The sequence below is a fragment of the Catharus ustulatus genome, chromosome Z (genome assembly GCF_009819885.2).
Source record: "Catharus ustulatus isolate bCatUst1 chromosome Z, bCatUst1.pri.v2, whole genome shotgun sequence".
NCBI classification, from domain to species: Eukaryota; Metazoa; Chordata; class Aves; order Passeriformes; family Turdidae; genus Catharus; species Catharus ustulatus.
In genome coordinates, this window is record NC_046262.2 from 9,180,451 (window position 1) to 9,205,478 (window position 25,028).

The 25,028-nt window shown below is 41.3% G+C and overlaps 1 protein-coding gene across 9 annotated transcripts in view; it reads left to right on the forward strand.

Annotated features, from left to right (window-relative positions):
* Window positions 1-25,028, forward strand: part of UNC13B (unc-13 homolog B) — a 205,960-nt gene that overhangs the window by 80,158 nt on the left and 100,774 nt on the right. Inside the window, exon 1 of one of the 9 annotated variants that reach the window (XM_033085065.2) lies at window positions 18,515-19,497. The exons of the other annotated variants lie outside the window; for them this stretch is intronic. The gene's annotated coding sequence lies outside the window, so the exon portion shown is untranslated. Of the gene's footprint in view, window positions 1-18,514; window positions 19,498-25,028 lie in introns of those variants that run through there. 9 annotated transcript variants of the gene reach the window in all.

Consider the following 25,028-nt stretch of genomic DNA (forward strand, 5'->3'; position numbering starts at 1 on the left):
ACATCTTTGTATGGAACTAGAGATTAATATCAGAAACTGAGAAATTAGCTCTGAATTTGTTAATAATAATAATAATAATAATGGTGTCTAGGACTTAAACGGTTTGTTCTAAATTGTTTGAAATGAAGACTTTTTCTCAAGGCAACTTGAGGATAGCTTGTTAGTTTAGTAGGAGTTATCTGTATTATTTGTCGTGTGAAAATGTTCCTTGGGAAACTTTGCATCAAATATTTTTATATATACTTATTCGAAGTGGGTGTATAGTAAGCCTTGGTATTTCCATCTCGTGAAAGTAAGATTTAAAAATAAATATTCTTGATTTGGGAAGTCAAAAGGAAAAGGTTGTGACATTTTCTATAACAGTATAAACACGCTTGTTTTAGAAAACAGTGTTTCAGAACCAAAAAGTTGGATTTTAAAAAATTCTTTTGGTTTTATCCATCTATATGCCCACAGAAAGATAACATATGGTGTTCATGTTCCCTAGAATTTGCCTGCTACCACAAGTGCAAAGTTAATATATTTTATTTAGAAATACTACTTTCTTCTAGAGATGACTTGTTTTGTTTTTATAAGAGATTTTGCAGTATCTGTCTCAATCAGGACTTTCTCTTGTGGGTTTTTTCCAAATTTTTGAGAACTGGTTGTTGTTGTTGCTGATGTTTTGCATCTGGGAAGGCAAAATAATTTTCCTCTTGTCTTACCTGGATTGTAAATACTTTTTCATGTAACAATTGCTTCACTTCTGAACAGAGAGGATTTGGATCAAAACTCTCAGTATGACATGGAAAGTGAAGAACACCACTAGTATTTAAGAAGAAATGAGCTTCTGCTGTGATTTTGTAGAGTACGCAAACGAAACAGTTTAATTCTGTGCCTTATGAAAAGCAAGTGCACAAACAAGGGACAAGAGATTCAACAGCACCTTTCCATGAGTGTCTCTCTTTTTCTGAGAGGGTAGAAGGTCCATGAGGTGGTTCAGCATTGTTTTGTGATTCTGCTGAACTGGAAGTATGACATGCTTTGAGATGATTGTTACTTAATCTGTAGTTTAATTTTGGTAGCAAAATGTCGTTATTTGCTTTGCCTTGACCACTGCTGACAACTGTTGATAAAAAATTCTCTTGAACCAAAAAATGTACGAATTGGAATTTTCCAGGAGCCTTCTTTGGGGCTTAGCTGCCTTTTCTGTCCAAAGACTTTTCCTTACCTCTGCTGTAGGTCTCTGTTGTCCCATGTAAATCCATGTCTCGTGATAACGACAAGGAATGTTGGAACAGTAGAGGGCTACTGCAAAAACAGGACAAACCCCCACTTGCTCTTCTTGTGTTAACTAGATGATCCTTTTAGTCTTTTCTTGCCAGGATTTTTAGGCACTCTTCCATCAACCTGGCTTTTTTTTTTTTTTTATTATTCTATCTCCTACTCATTTCTTTGTTTTCCCTGAAGTGCAATGTCCAAAGTTGAATGTAGAAATCCAGCTGAGAGCCTGCTCATGTGCAACCCAGACTTTGTTCTCCTGTCTGTGATCCTGATATCCCAAGATACACTGTCTGTCCTGCTGTGATGGTGCTTTTTTTATCACAGGCTATCACTGATGCACAGTTAGGCTTTTACACTTTCCAGAGCTGAGGTTCCTTCTGAAAAAGGGTTTTGTCTGTCATTACATAGCCTATCTTTGTGTTGGATTACAGCTGAATATGGCTTTGCACTTGTTCTTATAGAATTTGGGTTTTTTTCATTTTGTAAGGGCTTTGTTGTCTGTCTCTTCCTTACCTTTTACCTGAATGAAATCATTCAGGTTGTCTGTGACAAGAGTCTGTGGTATCAAAGCTGCTAGCCTGTGTGCTACCAGAGTTGCCTGAGGGTTCTTGCTTGATACATTATTTGAATTTGGCTACCATGATTATCATTTTTTTGGCAGGATGTTTGCATCTATTTTAACAGCTTCATCCAAATCACAGGGTATAAAACTTCTGTTATTCTCTTTCTACCCCTTAGAATAATTTAGGTTGTCATAGAAGGAAGTTAAATGCATTTGACACAGTTCTACTCTTGATGATACCACGCTCGCAGTTATTTCTCTCCTTTTCATGTTCTAGAAGATCTGCAATTAATTTGATTATTTGTTGCAGTCTTCAGTCCTCAGGGAACTGGGATGTGTGTATGTCAAGCTAGTGCTTTTATAATTATCCAAGGCTTTATCTTACTATTTTGAAAGCATAAATTCTTACTTCGTCAAAACTTCTTCTTGCCTGTTTCTCAAGTTCTTAGTGCTTAGTGATTATCAGTGTTGCAGTCTAGAACCTGAGGATAAACATTTATCAGAGCCATCTATCTGACTTAACAGACAGGTAAGGTGGTTATTTTTTTTCCAGTTTTTTTCTTTACTGCAGCCTTTTCTTTTCTGAGCCTTTTTCCTCTAAACCGCCCCCGACAGTCCAGTATTAATTCTGTCAACTGCCTGACTGTGCTTGTCCCTTTCACTGAAGACCTGAAGCAATTAAGGCATCAAATTTCCACCCTTCGTAATGCCATCTGATGACACCTCTGTCTTCCTATGAATGGCATCCATCCTTTTTTTGTCATATTGTGTTTTCATGGCTAGGTGAAATTTATTAATTTTGTACTTCAGCCTTTTGATTCCTTTTCTTGTAATCATTTTTGCCCTTAAAAGCTTCCTCAGGAAGAGAGTTCAAGTCCTCCTAGGAGGCAGGAGGTTTCTTCACTGGGCTAGGTTCTGATGTTAATGCTGTTTCATTAGCTGTTAACAGTTTCCTGAATTCCCTGGCCCTTTATCCCTCTTTCACTTGAGCTCTAGACAGTGACTTTCTGAGTTTTTCTTAGTTTGTGTCCTTGAATCATGTAGTGTTTTCTACCTTGTCTAATTCCTTTCCTTCTAAAGTATCAGGACAACTCTCACAGTTTCCTCAGATGCATTTGCATCTTAAATATGCTTAATATGCATCTCACTTATGCTTAAATCTAGAAGAGCATCTCTGCTAGCTTCTTTCTGTGCAAGTTGAGTCATCAACTTGTTCACAGATTTTGTTTGAAGGTCAGTGATACAAAGACAGGCTTTCAGATGAGGATCAGGATTTTAAAGGTCCCTGTGGGGATAGTCTAAGCAGGTGATACTCCTGGTACCTAGAAAAGATCATGTCTCGTTTCTCTGGCACTGTATTTACTCTTTTCCATCTCCTGTCATTACCTAGGAGCTTTCAAGAGGACTCTCCTTGTTTGTTCCAGCATTTCAGAGCAGGTGGTTCTGTCCTTAGCGTTCAAAGAGATGTTGCCAGCAGATTTCTTCTTTCTCCATGTGCTGTAACAATTCATGAATATACATAGAGCTCCACCTCACAGATCTGAGGGGCTGGACTTCTATCACATAGCTACTGAAATGATTCTTGCAACCCTTAATTGTTAGTGATCTGACTGAAATTTAAAAGAATAAAGAGAAAGTCCAAAAAATAAAAAGACACCCAAGAAGTTTCTATATGTGATGTGATTATAAATCCCGTGAGCAATTCAGCCTCCTACCTGGGATAAGATTAATATTCATGTGAATAATGTACATGCATCCTACATTCTGACCATGAGTCAGAGAAATGTAGTATTTTAATTAGGACTTGACAGTTACAAAATGGCACAGGAATTTGTAATTGTGCATGTTAAAAAAACTTCGTTGTAGTATGCACGTACGTTTTGTTCTTCACTTCTGCTGTTTTTCTTGTTCTCTTTTTCTGTGAAGAGGAAACTTAATTATGCCAGAATCAACTAGGGTTTTCAGCCCTGCAAGGAATGACTCAGTAATCCTCACCTTCACACTTAGAACTTCGACTACAAAGAGGGATTAATTGATAGCTCATCTGCTGCAGTCCCTCAGTGGGAGCTTCTTTTCGAGAAGAAGAACAAACACATAGCTATTACATCTTCAACTTGCAGCCCTCAGTAAATGAAATTGCCTCCAGCTAGGGACACAGCTGTGTGACTTCTAAAATTACACGTATTTGAATCTGACTTTTGTGTAACAGAAGAATTGGCAGACCAGAGAAGAGCAGAAATTCGGTCAAATCATCAAGTTACCTGTCTTACCAACTCTTTCAAGTATGTTTAAATATTAGAAGAGGGTATGGGATATGGGATTTTCTCCACTTACATTGAATTTGTTGAGGGCGAGAAAGTCTTATGCATCATTTTCCTGTTTTATGTCAGAATATTAAATACATCAATCTTTGCTTTTGTTTCAAAACCAAAGTAACAGGAGCAGTGTTTCCTCCTTTTTTTAATAATGCCATTTTATACCAATTATTTTGATTTAACCTTTGTATTTCCATGTTAAATGTAAATAGTCTCTTCTTTTTGACTGATACATAGTCAGGTCACATACTGAGATGGCAAATGTAGTTCATGACAGTAGTTTTCTGGAATATTATGATCACCTGCAGTAATGGGGACTAAAGGGGTTATTCCTTTAGTGTTACAGGTACCCAGTAATATCCTTAGTCTGATTTTCCCATGCTCTGTAGCTTTATCTCTGATCAAGCACCTGCAAGTATTTATGAAACATGTGGGTCTCAGTTTTAAAAGCCCTGGTCCTGGGAGGGTGGTGTTGTGTCGGTGATTTTGTACTGTGAAGCTCTATTTTGATTTTGAGAAAGCAAGCTGTTGGTGCGAAGCACCACCATTCCCTTCATAAGCAGCGTAAGTGGGATGCCCTAAGGAGTCCTTGCTGGGCTTAAACTCATGGTGAAGAGACCGGCAGGGTCTGCTGCCAGTTTTGGATGCAACTTTGATTATAAGTTTTCTTCCTGTCCTGTGTTTGAAATCAACCCCCATATGTGAACCCAGGCCCTCTGATCAGTAAAACCAGTGCATCAGCCCATTTGGTTGGTGGAGAACAAACTGCTTTGAGCCAGTCAGCAAAAGACTGGAAGCTTCCTTTTCCACCTTGCATGGATTTTGCAGTCCATGCAATAATTTACTCTTGGCATTTTATTTCCCTAAGCTTTGTTGCCTAGGTGTCTCTTTATCAGTCCTGTGAAGATGAGTAAGCTCTGCGTTTTCAAAGCCTCCCACACAGTGGCAAAGAAGCAAACTGAAGCATTGTGACTCTAACAGAGAGTTACTAGAAACTTCTCTTCATGCAGAAAAAGTATGCCTCCTTCCTTCCTTCTTAATATTCTTCCTTCTTCCTTCTGTTTAATGATCTATGGAGCTTATCTTAACCTCCACCAATACACCAACATTCCTGATCAAGTGTCCTAGGGATCAGTGTTGGTGGGGATCTGTAGAACATTCTTGTAGTCAAGAATTTGCCCTTCCTGCCCTCAGGTGGAGATCCTGTTGGTCAGGCATGATCCAAGGGCTGCTGCCAGTGATACTGGAGACTGTCTGGTGTTAGGTGGCTATGGTAGTCAAATCGTTTCTGCAAATGCAGCTTTTAGATCTTTTAGGGATTGCACAACAATAGTTACCTAGAAAGCATTCAAATACAAAACTAGTGGAGACTGTCTCCCCATGCCATAATCTTGGTTCTCTCTGTTGCATTTGAGTTTGCAGGCTGGCAAATCTTGTGAGACTCTCCAAAACCCTTTTGTGTCTTTCCTGAGGCAGCTGTTAGTGTGGGGTGATTCCCTGGTGTTGAACAACTTGTGTCTGTTGTTGCCTCTCTGTCAGGAATGGTTCTGGTGACAGGCTGTACTCAAATGAGGGAAAGCTTCTTCTCCAAGTGTCTTAAATATAATACCTGCACATTCACATCTGTTTGGGATAAAAGCCATTTTTATTTATCCATTCTGAGATTCCCTAAGACCTACTATAATTTTTTAATGTGCTTTACAGTGAACATAATGTTAGGGCAGAGTGATAATTATTTGTATGTACACACCAGAAAATAGTGTGTGCCTTCATTAGCTGCTGTTGTGATTTTTGAGCAACTGTTTGATAACCTTACCTCCAGTGGAAAAGATCAGCAGCCTTTCCCCTTGTAGAGCAGTTAAGACAAATGCTCTCTTGTGAAGCAATGTGCAGTGTTTTCCATGATGACCACAGCAGCTTGGAGGCTGCTGAATTGCTAACAGAACTTTCTGCAAGCTTCTCTGAACATATCAATGTATTGACACTCGTCTCTGCTGAAAGCCAGCTTTGGTGTTGATGATCTGTATCCCCTGGCACACTGGGTATCAGTCTTCTTCAGTTTTCTCTGTATCTTCTTGTTGCTGGTTAGAAAAAGCCCCAAACAAATTCAAGGTGTTTTGCTTCTGTAGACTTGTGTTGTAAGCTGTACATATCTGTAAGTCAAAATTGTTTTGAAGCCTTTAAATGGGAATCCAAGATTAGTTTGCTTTTCTTCCAAAGATTATTCCATTTATTCCTTTAAAAAGAAAGAGAAGGTGTTTTTTGCAACATTTGGGATATAGTTTACAAACATGTTGTGTTCCACAATCAGATGCATCTCTTTCTTTGTGCCAGTACTGCGCAGATAATCCAGTTTGGCTGAGCTCTGTGCTTCTTAAGGTCATAATGACACTACTGGTTGCAAATAGAGTGTCATGATAACTGTTGATTTTTTTAAGGTGGGTATGTCTAGAATAAGGAAGGAATAGGACTGTTGTTCCTGATCTCAGTACTGAGTGACACTGAGAGTTTAACCTAGGTTTGCTGTGGTTTAGAAAAGTGCATTGAGTGCTAAGATGTAACTCTCCTTCAGGGAGCGACTCTGCACTCCCTCAACTGTTTGGACATCTTAGATCAGAGAAATATTCTCATTTAAATTTGTTACGGTCCTGTAAAGCAAATTTTGTGTGACAAGTTGGTGTTTTCTGAAGGAAAAGGTATCTTAGTCACCTTTGCTCCTCTCCATGCAAGAGTGCCTCTGGTGATCAGAGAGCAAGGTGTGGGAGGCAGCAGTGCATCGTGATGTTGACAGATTACCTTTGTCTTGTACTACTCCTGGATTCTTGGTAAGACTGTGTATCCATGATTTCTGCTTTTCTTTTTTTTTTTTTTTTTTTTCTGGCAATATTTCTCATAAGCTATCAGGTCACAGCAGGTTCCGTGATGGCTGTTTCCAGAAGTGGCCTGGGTGTGGCAGGCTGAAAAAACTATCTGTGTGCACATAGGTCATCCCTCTGAAATGGGGTAAACTACAGTAGGCTCTTTTCTCTTGTTTGATGCTGCCCAGCATGCACTCACATTTGTACCAAGACCCTTCCAAAAACCTTCTTGACCAAGTGATTGTGTTGAAGCTTTCAGTAAAAATGAAACCCAGATTTGTATGAAGAGTGGACTGAGTCCTCTAAGTAGTATATACTAAAGGCCATAGAAGAAAACTAGAAATGGAGCTGAGACAACCATTGCCACCTTAAGCAAAACTCCCCTATTTGCACCTTGTTTTGGGGATGTAATGGCAAACAGAATATAATCGGTGTGCTCTGGTGATAGAGGTTGTATCTGATTTGAAATGGGGCACAGAAACCTGTGGTGTCCTGATCACCTTGACACAACATTCATGCATGGTGCTTATCAGGAAAAATTGTGAGGTTTCATCTGACACTGGAGTAAACCAGTTGCTTCTGCTCAAAATAGGGGTGCAATGGGAGCGGTGGGTGGGGGGACTCCTACCTGCCACATACGCAGCCCTTAAAAATAGCACTGGCTGTTGGGAGAGCCAGACTTCACACTCTTATTTTTAAGGATCTGTGTGGGAGGAGGGGATATTTCCCAGTTCTGTGTATTACTGAAGCAATCTGCACAAGAAATGCTGCACCAGAGAGATAGCAGTGGGCTTCAGCTTACAAAGCACAAGAGTTGAAGAAAAGATGAGTTAACTAGCAACTGGCTGAGAGCATCATAAATGAAGCAATAACTATTTGTGCAATGTTAGCAAATGCATTGAATAATAACATAACTTCGTAGGAAAAGCCAGAGGGTCAGAAGATAGGGGCTAGGACTTTACGATTTTTTCTTTCAGTATTGCTTTTCTCTCCGTTGTTTCTTGTTTTCCAAGCTGCGTTGTTACACAACTTGTTTAGATGTAGGGCAGGCTTGCCTTGCATTCTGAGCCAATTTTTGGAGTCATGTACAGATTGTGTAACTGAAGTCTTCCAGTACCATGCATTCAGATTGAAGTAAGGTGATTGCTTTGTTGCCTTCCCCCCACTGTAAAAGTGGTATTCATAAGTCAAAAAGCTGTTAATATCGCATAATACAATGCCTGAAGACATCAGTACTCCAGTTCTGCATGGTGCTACATAGTATGTAAAATCAAATCATAGAATCATGACATAGCTTGCATTAAAGATGATCTAATTCCAAGCCCCCTGTCATGGCAAGGGATGCCTTCTACTAGATCAGGTTGCTCAAAGCCCCACCCAACCTGACCTTGAATACTGCTAAGGATGGGGCATCCACAGCTTCTTTGGGCAGCCTGTGCCAGTGCTTCACCACCCTCCACAGTAAAGAATTTCTTTCCAATATGTAATCTCTTTTGGTTTGAAACCATTTTTCTTTGTCTTGTCACTATGAATAGTCCTTCTCTGTCTTCCTTGTGGGCTCCTTTTTGGAGGTACTGGAAGGCCACAATCAGATCAACCTGGAACTTTCTGTTTTCCAGGCTGTACAATCCCAGTTCTTTAAGCCATGCTCCATCTCTCTGATCATTTTTGTGTCTCCCCTCTGGGCTCACTCCAGCAGGTCCCTGTCTCTCCTGTGTAGGACCCCAGCTCTGAGTGCAGTGCTCCAGGTGGGTCTCAGCAGAGCAGAGCAGAGGGGCAGAATCCCCTCCCTGCCCTGCTGCCCACGGGGCTCTGGATGCAGCCCAGGACACGTTTGGCTCTCTGGGCTGGGAGTGCCATGGCTGGGGCATGTCCAGCCTCTCACCCACAGCACCCCCAAGTCCTTCTGGGCAGGGCTGCTCTGGGTCAGTTCATGCCCAGCCTGTGCTGATAACAGGGGCTGATCTGACCCAGGTGCAGCACCAGCACTTGGCCTTGTTAAACTTCATGATGTTCCCATGGGCCACTCCTTGAGCTTTTCCAGGTCCCTTTGGATGGCATCCTGTTTGGTGTGTCAGCTGGAAACAGAGTAGCATCTTTATTTTCTGCATAGAATTCAAGCAGATTTTGCGAATGAGTGCTGCCTGTTAGGATGCAGTTCTTACTGAGTTAACTCTTACCGAGTTAACAAGAACTTTCTTTGCATCCAGACTAATTTCTTGGCATTCAAATGGGATTACTGCTCATATTTAATCTGGATAGTTTTGTGACATTGCGGAGGACTGATCACATGAGCCGGATTTGGGAAAACTGTGGGTTCATTTCTGTCGCTTTGATGGTTAATGACTGACCCTTTCAAAAGGGCTTTTTGGTGGTTCCCCATTGGTTTAATTTGAAGTCTGGAGGTGGTAAAGGTGGGACCAGCTCTTTCTCTCCTTGGCTTTTGGATCTGTAAGAAAAGGCCTGCAGCCTTTCCTGGCAGTCTGTGAGCTGAGTTTGTAACACACCTCCTCTGCTGAAAGGCACTTGAGAACATCAGTGTATCAATATCTGTTATGCAGGAAGAATTTCCTGAGGTTGTTGACAGCTCTATCCTTTGTGTGCTGTAATACTAAAAATAATTTAGGCATAAAGCTGAGGTGAAATCCCAAATGTAGCTTGAGATTCTCAGCTGTTGCTCAAGTGTGCAGGTACCAGATGCTGGAAGGGCTGAGGTAAATCTGAGTGCCAGTTTACTGGGGTGCTCTAGGCAGGAAGTCTCTTGCTGACTAGGTGGCTTTTGCCTTCAGGTTTGTGGGATGATATAGTAGCAGGTGAGCAGTGGTGCTGCCCTCTGGACTATGGGAGTATGTGTTCAAAACAGGAGGATCCTGTTTAGGCTGTGTTTATGCATTGGATCAGTAAGAGAGGAAAGGGCTGTTCTGGGTAACTGTAAATTCATTTAGTCTGCCCTCACTAGTAGAGCTGTAGAAATAGTTAGCAAAAAAAAAGCCTTACTGCCTGGCAAATGGGAAATCAGTAAAATTAGTTGCTTTATGCTGCATGCTACGCTGTGGCAAACAAGGTAGGCAATCGGTCTCTTCTGCCTATATTTCTATAACATTTCTAATATGACACATAGGAAACCAGCAAATGCTTTGGAGAAAATGGGGACTATTGCAAACATCAGAGAATACAAGTTGGAGAGGGGGCATCGAGTCAGTCAGGGTTGGAGGGTGCTGAGATTGTGTGAGATGAGACCAAACAAGTATGGCTCAGCTTAGTAGACTAGAAACTGAGAGCAGACGTTAGTGCCATGTACTAATAGAGCTTGGGAGTAAATACTGGCAAGTTTACAGCTATTTAAGTGAAAGGTTAGGGTTGGCACAAGAACAGAAGGCCATAAGAACAAACCCAGGCTAGAAATCAGAAAATGATTTTTCTAATTGTTTGTGAACAGCTTTCAGATTGGTTTCTTTGCCCTTTCTAGTTAATCTAAAAACAGGTCTTTTTATGAATGCTATTATATGATAGTTGCCAGTGGGAGAAAAGAATAGGGGCTTTATCATCCAGACAGCCTCTAAGTAGGCAGTCAGAAATGTCCGTGGAACCGCAGCCTCTGTCACTGTTGCTCATGGCGTGGCCTCCCTGTGTTCTCTCTGCCCACCTGCCTGCCTTTGCTGTCAAGCTGCCACATTGCAGGACCCTGTGGGTTTCCAAACACAGCCATAGGTGTGTAGGAGAGGTATTTGCTGCTTAGAAGCTCTCACAGAAGTGAAATTGTGAAAATCATGTTGCAGCACTTCTTGGGTGGTGGCTTTTCCATAGAGTTGCTCAGCAGATATTAAGGATACTAAACTGCGTGAGGGGTTTCTTGAAGAATGGGTGTTCTAAGTGACTCATGCCTGGTAATGAATCTGTCATAGATACAGTTTTGTTTTTTGACGAATGTTCAGGTGGTAATAGTTCAAAAAATATGGTACAGTTTGTAAACAGGTTTGTTCTTAAATCAAATTTTAGAAATTCCCCGTGGGATTACAATTTCTTACTTAGGCAATAAATTGCAGTTGAACTCATAGTCATTAAAAGATTTTTAAAAGCTAGCACTTGAAAATTCTTTTATAGAAGATCTTGAAAAGCAATAGACACAAAATTAGGAACATGCACTAAAAAGGATATAATAGAGCTGTCCATCTAAGAGTGAATTTAGATAAATCATTTCAAGACTCAATCCATTTAGCCTCACTTTGGTTAATACTTTAGGTTGTTGCATACAAGAATATTTGAAGTACAAATAGAAATTGCTTTATGTGAAAGATCAGTTTATTTTAACCATGTCTCCATCTGGGTTTTATTTTTGTTAATGAGTCAATATTCACCTTGTATTTTAAGATAGCAAACACATTTTTGAGAAACTGTTATTGAGAATCTGAGAGTGCTAAATTTTAATGCAATTTATTTATATTTTTCTATTTTTATTCAGTGTATTATGTTAGTACAGCAGATTGAAATTCCTGCAAGTTTTTTTGTGGTATCTCATGTAACGGGTACTTGAGGGATCCAGTTTTGTCTACACAAATACCTATGGATTGGCTGGTGTATTCACTCTGAATTTTGTTATGTCTAATTTAAGGAACTCAATTTAAAGCAAGTGCAACTCTCCTTCATATTTTGTGACGTGGATACATGTTACTCGTCCAAATTATATCACTCTATTTTTAGCTCGTAGTAGTAATAGCTTGTTAATATACAACTGTTCACAGCTGCCAGAATCATCCCTTTTTAATCGTGCCTTTTCACCCATTTCTGTGGGAGGATGGATGGTTTCGGTGACCTGGGGGCACTGAACGGTGGCAGCAGCTATTGGAATAACCTTACTGTACCTGCTCAGTATTTGACTGTGTTTTGGTCCAGCTGTGCTTGCCCCTCCCATCACAGGCTTTTGCCAGAGGGACTAATTGGCCTCTCAGTGACTTCACTGAGGTCAGCTGTGTTATCAAAGCCTGGTTTGTAGTGCAGTTTTCATCCTTTTGCAGAGTCTTTCTTAGTCCTGGCATTTTTTTTTTTGCATTAAATTTCTTCCTCTGTTCCTTCCAGTCAGTGGAACAGGCTGATTTGATTTCCAGAGTCCCTTAATTCAGGCCCAATGTGAGCCTGTCAAGTGCCTTTACTGAAGGTGTGAAAAGCGTGTCTGAGTTTATTAATATGGGGGTGGTTGCTGGAGTTGGCTTTGTCAGATCCCTGATGTGGCAGTTCTTTTTTTCTTGTTCAGTGTTTGTGTTAATGGTGTCCTCAGAGAATGGCAGAGGCTTGTATGGGGTTCACAGCAAGTATTTGCAGGGCATTTGGGTTCATTAATCAACTGCTGCCTTCTGGAGTGAATATAAATACGCAAAATTATTCCCACCAAGAGAAGACATATTGCTTAAGCCAGGAGACATAAAGGTGAAGGTAGGATAGTAAAAAATGCTTTCCCCCTACTTTTTGAAAGCTGAGGCATATGTAGCAATGAGAGGGAAAGTGCTGGTAGAGGGCACAACCTGTTAGCAGAGTAGCTGGACATTGCTATGTAGGATTTTTCGTTGTGATTCCCCTGCCATGTTATTACATGATGCCGGACAAGCCACTGTGGCTTTTAAATTGTCTTTCCATTGCCTCTCTCTCAGATCTATGAATTGATTTCTGGTTATTTGATTTAAGATTCTGGAAATGAGTTATCAGAGCAGTAAGGGAAGTAGCTGAAAAGCCAGACTTTTTAGTGCTTGATATGGTCCCAGCTTAATTACTTTGAGAAATCTGGGGTTTGTTGTGCTGAGATGAGTGTTCAGAGAAGAAGCTCTTGACTTGATGCTGCCCTTGTTCTTCAGTTGTAATGGGGACTTCTTAAACTTCACAGGTATACTGTCAAAACACTAATTAAGCTTGAATTACTTCAGTAATATGATGAGGAGTGCCCCTTAGCTCACTGCATTGTAATGGTGATGTAACTGCAAGTAATGGTAGGGTCTGGCTGTGATATAATGAATAAAGCATGCCATCCTGCTTGGAGTAACACCAAGGAAACAATGTTAAGTAGTTTCTTGTTCAGTGAGCAGAAGGACACCCTCTTCTAGCTGAGACAGGGATTTACATTCAACCAGAGAAAGGATTGTGGAAGTTCATGCAGAATGCTACCTGGTAGAATCAAGACATTTACTTCATTTGGCCAAATCCCAGTGTGTGGGACTGACCTTGCAGAATGCATGGACAGTTCTGTGAGAGACAGTTTCCATGTTCTCACTGTCAAGCTCAGGTAGGAAAAATGGGCTCTGCAGTGTCTGAACCAAGCTGTTGTGCTTAGTGTGGGAAGCAGGGTTGTCCTGCAGATCATCTGTGGGGAATAATGTACCCTCACACCTCTTAGCCAGCTGTATGTGTTACCTAGTAATTTCCTACCTCAGATAGGCTCTGAAGGATAAAGAGCAATAAAACTGAGATGTGAAGAGATTAACTAGACCATCTATCTTCTTCAAAAGCATCCCTTAATGTGTGCCCTTCCACTTGTTAAAACCTTCTGGGATAGAGATTTTTTAGCTTCCCTTGATAATCTATGCTCACTGCTGATTAAAAGCTTTTTCAGGTGTCTAACATAGCTTTCCACTGCTGCAAGTAAAGTCTGTTATTTCTTTATCTGTATTTACAATAGAAATGCTGAATAGCTTACTTCGTTTGTGCTTGCCTGAACCAGTTCTTGTTGGAAAGCTGTTATGTCTACTTGAGGTCTACATTTCATACTATCTGTAACCTTTCCTTCCCAGGTTTCTTGATCAAAAAAGCGATTACAGCTCCAACTGAGAGTATAATTACAGGTGTTTCTACCCATAGCACATGTCTGTGCCCAGATGCCTTTGCATTTTGGGGATGCTGATTATTTAATTAGATGTGCAATTAACACATTGATTGTAATTTTCCAATTTTGTAGGATATCAAGTCCCTACGTTTTGGATGCTGTTAGTAGAGAGAGACATGCAATTTGAAGGAGGAGGCAGCAGAGGGAGAGTTTTCGCTGCTGTAAATGCTTCCTCGCTGCCTATTGACTTAAGGTATTTAAGCTGGCTCCAGCCTAAAAACCAGCACAATAGCTGCTAATAGCTGTTTCCAGAATAAGGGCATCCAGCTGATTTAAATTTTCAAGTCACCTGAGTTGCAGAAGGCACCATCATTTTTTTTCATAGTCCATCTTCTAATTGTACTTCATAATTAAAAGTAGAGAATGACCATTCAGCTAGAGAACTGCTTCTGTTTTCAGATGGGCAGCCAAAACCCAGGATGAGAGCTCTGGGGTTATCCTGATGTTTTCAGGAGTACATTAAAGAAGGTTTTATGTCTCTTTTTGCTGGGGCACACAGAGACGACATGCTTCCCACACCCTGACACCTGAGACAGCTCTGCTTTTAAAGTCTCATCACCCTGATTTTGAAGGCTGGTGTGGGCTGTGACACGTGGGGTTGGCATTGTCTCGGTGGCGGCTTCTGAAGAAAGCGTGGTGTCTGGGAGTCAAGGCTTGTTTGTGCCCCGGAGTGGTTGGAGCCTGCTGAATGAGGAATAAAATAGCCTTTTCTGTGAAGTGTGCTGAGCTGATAGAGTTTGGTTTTTTTGTATCCCAAAATCAAAAGTACAGACATCCTCATCAAGACTAGAAAGGGACAAGCAGATTGAGCATGTGCATTTAAAGGCTGCCTCACATCTCTGAGGAAAGGCATTGCCATTGTGAGTAACAATGATGACTATAAAAGTATTAAATAGAGAATAATAATATGAGAGTTCTTAACTTTATGACCAATAGTCCCTTAAGGATTTTGCACCTTAAGAGACTAGATCTGTTCAGTCTCTAGAGAGTCTTTCGACTAGTGTGGTCATGGAAGGGAGGGACACAGATGGGAGAATGCATTGCAGGCAGCTCGAAGGTCTCTGATTACTCCCTGTCTGACAAAGATTGGCTTAATCTGTGAAGGTGTAAAGTTTGCGTCTCTTAAAAAAATATTAGTGGTATGTTAATTAATTTTTTTCATTAACCTCATAAAAATCCTGCTCTTTGAATCTTACTACATTCTTGTGAAAGTCTTTCCTTCTATTTGTTCAGATATGTTGATGTCTCGGAGTTCAGCAGATGTCCTTACAGCTGGATGATGTTAACATATGGAGTGTAAACATCTTTCCTATAGAGATGAGTCACTGTTTTGGTCTCATCCATTCACAACAAATGAATTGAGGTTGCCTGTCTTTGGACCATAAAAAGTCCTGATATCTCCAGTCTGTAGCATTTTTTTCTATTTAGCTAATGCCATTCTCATTGTCTTTCTATAAAGAAAACAACTCAACTTATACGAGAAGTAAAAAAAAAAAAAAAACTTTTCAAAGGGTGAGAACTTTGGAAACTTTGGGGAATATTATCTCTTTAAATTTTTAAAAGTCTTTCAATGTAATTTCAGGCCCTTACCAGTTTCCATGGCGCTCAAGGTGCTGTGGGAGGTACCTGTGCCTTTCTTCCCTTCCGAGTTTGTATGTTGTCCTTAGCCTTTCCTAGAGGGGAAAAAAAAGCCATTAGTGCTTTCAATGTCACTTTCTTAAGTTTGTTCTTTCATCTGACAGCAACATCTTAAGTGTATGTTTCATGAATGTGTTTTGGAGCTACTGTAAGGACAGCAGCATCATTGACAGGGCAGTTTAAAATGCCTGGGAATACACAGTCTCACGTCAGAGCAGCACTGCTTGGGTTGTGTGATGCAAGCTCCTCAGAGCTGGTATTCATTGCAGACAGCTGCCAAGCAGCAGGAGGTCACTGCTTTTTCATTAACACTTCGTCTTTAGGCTGCTGATTGATTTAATCTTCTTGTGGCTTTGAAGAAGATAATAAATAGCATGTTTTCTCTGCTGAATAAATTGATAAACTTTACCGTGTGTATTTGAGCTTGTGAGGTCTAGTGAGCTCAAGCTGCCTTGCTGAGAGCTCTGTCTTCCGGGAGATGCAGCAGGCAGTGTCACCTGGACAGATGGTTCTTATATTTTTCCCAGTGAAATAAAAAATTTGTTTTAGAGAGCTCTTGGCTCAGAGATGTCCAATGCCGTTTGTGAGATGAATTAGACCTGAGAATTAGTTGGGCATTTTCCCTGCAGTTCTAGACAAGCCTTTCTCCAGTGACTTTTTTCTCTTGACTTCCCCCCACCTTGTTTCTTTGTTTCATCTCTGTGTAACATTTTTATCCTCTAATTTCCATAGCCACTAATTTTTCTATTTGCCTCAGACCAAGTAGAAATGTTCTTGCTTGTCTTCCTGCAGGGAGAAGGGGTGTAAGTGTGTGAGAGGGAGGAGCAGGACCTGTGCTTGAGGAGTGCTCATTTTCCTTTGGTTAATCCACTCGTGCTCATGAAGGAATTGCTTACTTTTTACAATTTTATCAGTAATTCACTACTTTACAGAAAGTTGGAATGAAATAGATAATGAGGATTAAAAAAGAAGAAAGGGTAGCGTATACCTCGCAGACATCAAAGCATTTGGCCTATATAGCTAAGCCAGGCTTTATCAGTTTTAATAATTCCCTGCTGGCTCAACCTAAAATTAAAATCTGTTGGTGAATTAAAAAATTGCAGTAAGAAGTATTTAAATTTTTAAGTGGAAGTTTATTTCTCTAGTAGAAAGCAAATAACTCGGTGCACTGAGCCTTAAGGTAAAGCATACACTTTCTCACAGAATTTTTTATGTGCAAGTCATGCTTATTTTACTCATGAAATTATCCTCATTATTTCAGAAAAAAATCTCTGAAAAACAGAGTCTGTCTCAATATCCTGTGCATTAGGTAAGGGGTTTTAAATATCTGAAAGGTGTCATCTTCCTTTCTTCTGAGGGCACCTGTTTTTTTATCTTTCTTAGCCACATTGTGAGCTGTGGTAAGGGCAGTGACATTTCCCAGCACTTCATTCCTCATGACCTCCTTTAGTAATGTTCCCTGGCTCTGTCTAATGAGACTTGCTCACTTTTTCCATGTGTTTTTCTCTCCTGTTCCTATAAGACAGCCATAGGAATACTGGGGTCTTTGGAAAGAGTGAAGCATCTGAAAGCCTGTGATGCTGTCTAGTGGATTACTTCAGGTGCTGTAGAGTTTTAATGTAAATAAAGAAGTGTCTGATAGATGCCTACTATTTTATTTTTCAACTATTGCTGTGTAAGAGACCTCTCTCAAGATCTGTCTCATCTTGCTCATAGGCAGAGCTTTGAAGATTCTAAGTGCAGTTCAAATCCTGGATTGCATTTTATTTTCTCAGCTGGGTAGTCTTCATCCCTATGTGGATGAATTTGATGCAGAGCTTTGACTCTGAGCTCAAGGGCTATAATTGCTGTGTTTAGTAGAATCTTTCCTATTGCAGTCAGACTCAGTGCTCTCAGTTGGGCAGGAACCCTGCCTTCCTGGCAGAATGCAAACATATAATGAGATACTCAGGGTCAGACTCTTAAAATCTTTTAGAGCTAAATCACTTCTCAAAATCTGACCTATACTCCCTGCCCTGCAACAAAGGAAAGAGCAAAAATGAGAGGGTGTTCTGGGGAATGGAGGATTTGACTGACCACAAGGAACATCAGCCTCACAGAAGACCTGGAAGGAGGCTGGTGGCATGATTTCTGTGCCTAGCTGAAAGGGGCAGTGCTGTGGCTGCACATGGAAAGAACAGGGATGCAGTTCACCAGTGGTGCTGTTGAGATAAAGTGAAACTGTATGTGAAACTTGTTACCCAAAACAAACAAATGAACTGGGACACCAGCCTGGCTGGTACCAGCTGGCACTACAGCAAGCTGCTGGGATGGCACTCTGGGAGCAGAGGGGTGAAGGTGCCAGGAGAATACCTGCTGTGGTGAGAGCAGGATGGGGAGCACAGTGATGCTTGTGGAAGAAGTGGTGAATTAAAGTTGATATTGGTGTAGGTAAGATATTGAAGGGGAAGTGTCATTGACAACAAGGCTGGCTCACGAGGAGGTAGGAGGTGTTTGAACAGATGGGAGGATAGTGGCATTTCCACAGCTAAGTCATATAGGCCTCTTCAAAATCCCACCCCACACTGTGAAAAAACACTGTTTTGAAAGATGCAGTGAGTTGTTCTTGAGCAACACCAGCACTCACACAGTGCCTTTGATGCTAGAGGCAGAGAAACAGTATCCGGGAGGGAGGTGGGTGTTTGTGCCGGGTGCACGAAGAGGGGGGACAGCATGAGGGGAGCGTTTCTGCTGTGGGGGATGTGGACATGGATCAACTGGCCAGCGATGTTTTCTTACTGGCAGTTAGTTGTATACCTCTAGAGCAGGTTGTGGGGCAGATAATTGGTGCCTTTAATTCAGGCACTTCTTGCAGGATGAGTGCCTGCTGCTGCTCACTCCCAGGAGAGAAGTGTCAGTACAACGTGAGTGGATCTGATTCTGTGCACAACACTTCTGCAGTCATTCTTTTATGTAACAATGTGACTTTTATTTTTGGGAAACGAGAGATCAACGGGTGTTCAATCCCCCACACTTGTAACAGAGCTTGTACTAGTCTTCCTTGGAAACTGGATTCATTTCAGCAAGGGCATAGCTGAATCTTGTGGGTTAGTCGGGGGGCGAGCAGGAGTGATAAAAATAAACCTCCGTCTCAGAGCTGGGCATAAAATCTTCTTGGAGCTGGTTAATTATGTTGGGTCCTGGGCTTTTCCCCCCAGCCCCCCTTCTCCACAGTCCCGCAGGATGCTGAGTGCTTTTCCAGCAGAGATCCACTCGCTGCGCTGCACTGCCTGCTCTCGTAATGCCAAAGGAGTGCGTTTTGTCTTTAGTCAGATTGGCTCCATCAGTTCGTATTTCCTTCTGAATGGATAATAAAGTGGAGAATCATTTTGAGGCGAGGAGTGAAGCGGGGAGGCTGCGTGTGTGAGGAGCTAGGCAGTAGGCAGCTGACGAGGAGGAGTAAAGTAGCTGCACAGCTTTCTCTCTGCCTCTGAAGTACAATATTTTCTGTTGAGTCACATCTGAAGAGAAGCATGAAGTTTTTAACTGTACTTGGTACAGCTTGAGAAAGGGAAAAGATGCACTGTGGTGGGGAACTAAAGAATTTCTGTTGAGGGATGCTCCTGGAAACCAAAAGGATTTCTGCATTTTTAGCTTTTGCAATCATTAGCTTCTGCTGGTTTTTGCTTTTTGGATTTTTAGTAGCTGATTGCATTTTTTTATTCCCTTCAACATGCCTTCAACTTTACGTGATTTCTCATCCTAGTGCTGCTGTGAAACGGGAAACTCTCGGTGCCTTTAACGTTGCTTTCCCTGATACCTCAGATGGGACACCAACAATATGTTGATAATCTCCATAGTGAAAGTTCATTATCTGGTGAACCTTTAACAACATTAGGAATCCTTCAGGACTTGTATTTTCTATGAGAACAAGCTGTTGTATTCTGTAGTTTTCTATTAATTCTATAGATTTCCTTTACATTTTAACCTTTTGTTTTATTTTGAAGCGACAAGGTAAGTGAAAGATTAGAACAAATTAAGTGCCTGGGTATAAACTGCAAGTAGGCAGCAACCAAGGAGAATTGCTCTTTATTTTTAGAGTGGGTTCTCTGTGTGCGTGTGTGTGTGTTTACTTTAGCAATACAATAGCTCCATTGGAAGCTGACTGGATTTTAAAATGTGCTTTGTGAAAACAATTTACACTTAGTATGTTCATTTGTATGCTCTATTTCTTAGTTTTTGTTTTCACCCATTAGACACTAATTGTAGATTTCTTATGACTGGTATAATTGAGGTTGTGTCTGTTTACTTCTCATACTTCTCTGTTAGGAGGGTTTGTATCTCAGCTGGAATTTGACATCAAAATCACTATGGGAAGAAGAGTTAAAGGGAAAGGAGCTTGGGGATAATTTAAATTTGATCATTTTGAGAAGCAAATAACTTGAAGTAATTAAATTACTAGTTTGATTCTTCCTTAAATGTCACTTAAGAAAGAGGGCTTTTTCAACACAGAGTATTTGCCATTGGCCTGATTTCTTGTGCTGGGAAGCTTGTGAGTTGATTAGATGGAATGACTGGCATGCAGGAGCGATGAGGATGCTGTACAAGCTCATGAATCAGAGCAGATGGTGTGACTGTTTTCAGATATCTTTTCAGTTTTCATTTCATTTATATAGGCAGGTTTCTTTTGCTAATGGAGCAAGCCTTCTGGGGATAAATCTAAGGACTTAATGCAGAATGCTAAGGTCTTCAGTCCCTGAGATGAAAAGGAGAGAGCTTAGGGAAGTAAAGCTGCAGTTTTAGCCCAGGAGGATTTTAGTTGCCACGTGCTATGTTTTAATATCATGAGCTGTAAAACCCTATTTATTCCATTTGCTGCATATGGTACCTTCACCCAGCCTGGCTGAACACTGTCAAGTGTCTGTCCTAAGGGAGTGCAGAACAAGTCAGAATCAGTGAGTAAGGTTGTGTAAAACCAGTCTGTACCCGGACTGTGCTCTCTCTGCCCTGATAACAGAAGTTGGCTCCCTAATTCATCACCCTTTACTGGTGAGTGCTGCCTGTCCCTTCCCTGCCTGAATGTTCCTGTGAGCTGAAGCACTGGCACCTGAAAACCAGCTCCAAATAATATCCGTGAGTCATCAGAGTTTTCAGAAAATGCTTACTGATGAGTAGTTCATGGTGGTTCTTGTCAGAAATGGAAGCCTTGGAGAGTTCACACTATTGGTCCAGCAGTAGTTCAGCACTGGGCTGTAACTTGGATGGCAAGTAGAGGAGAGGCACAGCACATTTCTGTTTTTGTTAGTCTAGGCAGAGCTCTTAGCATCATTCAGAATTTTCATAACAGTGCATGCAAACCTTATTTAAGCCAGGGGTACTGTGTTTATACCATATCAGTGTTGTCTGTTTTCTTTCTGGTTAATAATAAGCTGAATAATCAGAAATCTTTCCCCAAAGTGTGGCCGAGATTTCTAGAGTTTTCATCCCATGGCCAGCCAACTTGTCACCATGCCCTGATAATTTTGTTACAGTTCTTGGAGCTGTTTCCTTTAAAGAAGAAGTTGCTTCTTGATCCTGGCCCATGTGTTCAATATAATGCTTTGTTCTTAGGTTCCTGATTTGGGATAAATCTTTAAGGAATAAAGCTTTAAGGAACAATCAATGCTTTATGTTGTCATAGGTGAGCCATCTACTGATTGATTCAGCTGTGTACAAAACCCCCATGCTTTGTAAATACTCAGTTCAGGGTACTGCTGAACTTAATTATTTCCCCATTTGCTCTTAAACTGCTCAGGTTTTATATTTGCTGGAAAGGAGTGAAGTAACTTTTACATAAGATAGGAAGAAGCAGCTGTGATGTCTATTTTCAGTAGTCAGTTATCCGTTTTGCCTTTTCCTCAGCACAGGGTTGTCTCAGAACTAGGTAGGCACCTCATAGTTAGCTTGCTGCTTACCAGGCATGAGCCTTTGCACTGACAGGGTCGGCAGCTTGCAGCCTGTGCCTCCCCCTCTATGCCTGGGGACAGCCCCTATTTCTGTCTCTGGATGCTGCCTTTTCCTGGCTGCCAGGTGGTGACAGACCTCATTTGTTACTGCAGGCAGTGCATCGCTGTGCCAGGCACTGCTGCCTCCAGCCTGCAGGAAAAGCTGGGATAGGAGGAAGCAGAGGGAATGAGCACGTTGAGGCACTGAAGAATGGAAGGGCTGCACGGTGCTGAGATGCCCTCCAGGGATTCCCAAGGCAGCTGGACTTAAAGCCTGGGTGTCTCAGTCCCTCTCCATCTGTGCTCACAGAAGGGATGCTGTCTGGATGACAGACATTAGTCCCCATTTTACAGAAAGCTGAGACACACTTAACTTCTAGGGTGTCCCCGAAGTTTGAGTGGGTATTAAAGAGTTAAGGCAGGAAGTGTTGTCTCCTCTGTCTACTACACAGTGATACTCTTCCATTGCATTAGTTTAATTTAAGAAGTTTTTACATTGGTGAATGCCATGAGCCCACAACACTTCAGTGGGTGTCTTACCCTCATAGTTTGTGATTTTCATTGTTCCTTTACTTAATAGCTACCCTTGTTGGTATGACAAAATATTATTCAAATGTGGATTTTTTTTCCCTTGGTCATCTGGCCTTATGTAAAAGGTGAGAAATAACTGTGATGTGGGAGGTGCAGAACTGTGTTATGTGCAGTGTTCCCTGGATTAGTTTTCCACCCTGAGGCTGGCTGATTGACCTCACTTGACCTTTTGTCACTATCAAACTGTTCCAGAAAGTTTTAAGTAATTTTTCTGTAATATGTCAGATGTGAAGGCTGGCTGTCATTGATACCTGCATTAAAGTGTTTTATCATAGTTTTGGCTTAGCTGTATTGAAACAATACAGGTATAACCTGTAAAATATATTTGGAAGTGTTTATAAACTTAAGAAAGTTCTACGAATAGGGCTGGGATGTGGTTTTGCAGCTAATGCATTAATTCCTGAACAGGAAGGGTTGAAGCTTGGCAGCAGAGGGACTGTGAAAGGATTACCAAGGGACTGAGTAATAGTTCTCCTCACATTGTTTTATGTAAAATTATTGTCATCCTTTTGTAACTACTGTCCTTTCACTGGAATGAATGTATTTCCTCTTCAATCCACTGTGGAGTTCCATGTGTCTCTTCTGCACATTACTTTCAGCATAAATGTCCTGAGGTGGTGTTTCTCAACAGTATGTTTTGTTCTCCAGCTGTGCTGCTTTTTGCCCAGGATTGCTCAGCTCAGTACCTTGTTGTTCTGACCATCCATGCTAGGACTCAAAAGTTAGAATTTGTTTTCATTATCAGAAGGTTTGAAGAAAGACACATACTCAGCAGCAAAGCAATAATGCCATGTTCAGGTATGATCCAACCCAAAATTAAATCTCACAGTATTAATTAGAAAATTGCAGGATCATCTCCAGATGTCAAACAGCAAAACTGGTGATAACCCTTCATATGTCTGTCAAGCCTTGCTGGGATTCTTTCAGCAATTATTGTGTTTTAAAATGCTATAATGTTCTCAGGAAGAGTCAATGCTTCAGCATGCTGAGTGCTGGGGCGATGTTGCTATGGCAGCCTTAGCCATGATTTCTTTCTCTTTTAAATGCCAAAATCTTTTCCCCCACAATGTCCTGCATTTTAGTTATTCATATTCTTCATGTTTAAATGGCACTTTATAAAGTAGGAAGACCATTTATCAGGGATTTTATTTATTATTGCTTTTCCTAGTGTAATTGCTAGTACAGATAATGCAATACCACTTTGTGTGGATGATACTGCAAATATAATCTAATCAAAAAGATTTCACTCAGTAGCATGAGTCAATAGCCAGAGAGGCTGCTGTGAAATATTTTTCTGATCATAGTTAATTGTTTTTATATCTCTTTGCTGGATTCCTTGAACATCACGTCTACTCTGGGTTACCAGCACCTCCTCACATGATGTTGTGAGCTAAAGGTGTCTCAATATTAACTTTTGCGTGATGAAAACCAGATAGCCATTAACAAAGTATGTCAGACATTGGGGTGAGCCATCCATGGGAGTGGTGGAGTTGCTATCCCTGAGCATGTAGATGTGGCATTTAGGTATATGGTTCAGTGATGGCCCTGGCAATGCTGGATAAATTGTTGGATTTGATGATTTTAAAGCTCTTTTCCAGCCTAAAAAATTCTATGATTCTATAAGATAAACATACCTCATTTTAGCAGGTTTTTGTGCTCTCACCTTCTTTTCTTCTGCCAGACTGCAGCCAGCCCACTGCAGTGTAGGGCAGTTCTGAAGGCACACAATGCTGCCTTTGTTTTGAACTATGCTGGTCCAGTGTCTCACAAAACTGATGCTACTTACTTGCAGTCACCTCCCCTCTCCCTGGTGAGAGCCTGGCTCTCTGTTTTATGCTGTCAGCATAAAATATGGCTGATCCCCAGCTGATGAGCAAAGATAACATAATTGCATTTTCCTTCACAGGATTTCTCATGTTCTTTTTCTCTCATTCATGGATGCTGGCATACATGCTTTTTACTCCTGTTGTCATGGCAAATCTGTATGTCAGGAGGAAAAATATCTGTTGTTTATGTATTACAAAGCTATTTCAGAAGTGTGTCCAGTTACAAGGTAATGAGCTGTGCAGTGTTTGTGGTAGCTCACCTGTTTCCCCTCTCTAAAATACTAGTGTGTCAGCTTTGTCTTCATGGGAATGGCAAAATAACTCAAACATCCCCAAGTAAAGCAGCAATGTATTGCTCATGTTGAGCTTGAGCCTGGCTCTGTTTTGAGAAGTTGGGGAACATAGAAATGGTGATGCCTGTGCATTCTGCTCTCCTGCACATCCAGTGACAGCTGCACTGAACTGGGCATGGAGTTCTCCTGGAAGGAAATGCCTGCTAACAAGGCAGTCAGAACAAACCTTGTGTAGTCAGTGAAGGCTTGCAGCATCTGGCAGGACACCAGGATCCAAATATTATTTCCTTAAAGACTTGATTTCTTGTTATGTGTTAATGTGATTCCTGGATTCATTCTGGAAGAGAAAAGGATTTCACCAAGGATTTGCATCTAGATTAGGTTTTGGATTTTTTTCCTGGGTGAACCTGCATTAACTTGTATTGTCACTTCACATGTCTGTGCTATAAAAAAGCATGGCTCTAACACAGACAACATGAGAGAAATAAGGGATCTTTATAGGAGACAAGTTGGAGAGTGCCTAGTCTGGAGTGTGGAAGGGGACAGGAGCATGCACACAGCCCTGGGTGGAGAGGAGGAAGAAGGAATGTGGCAGGAGGTGCAGAGACACTTTGGGACCAGCCCACAGAATGACTGAATGCGCAGAGCTTCAGGTCTGAGCGTGGGCTTGGGGTGGGGAATGGAGGGAGGAAGCCTGTGGGAGAGGGACAAAGAGGGCGATTCTCTTGCTTGGTTCTTGGCATTCCACTCAGTGGGCAATGATTTGATCTTTGGTGGCAAACAGTGATTTCCTTTCATTTCCACCCACTGTAGAGAGAGGTAGGAAGGCTTCCCTCTGAGCCAGAGCTGCT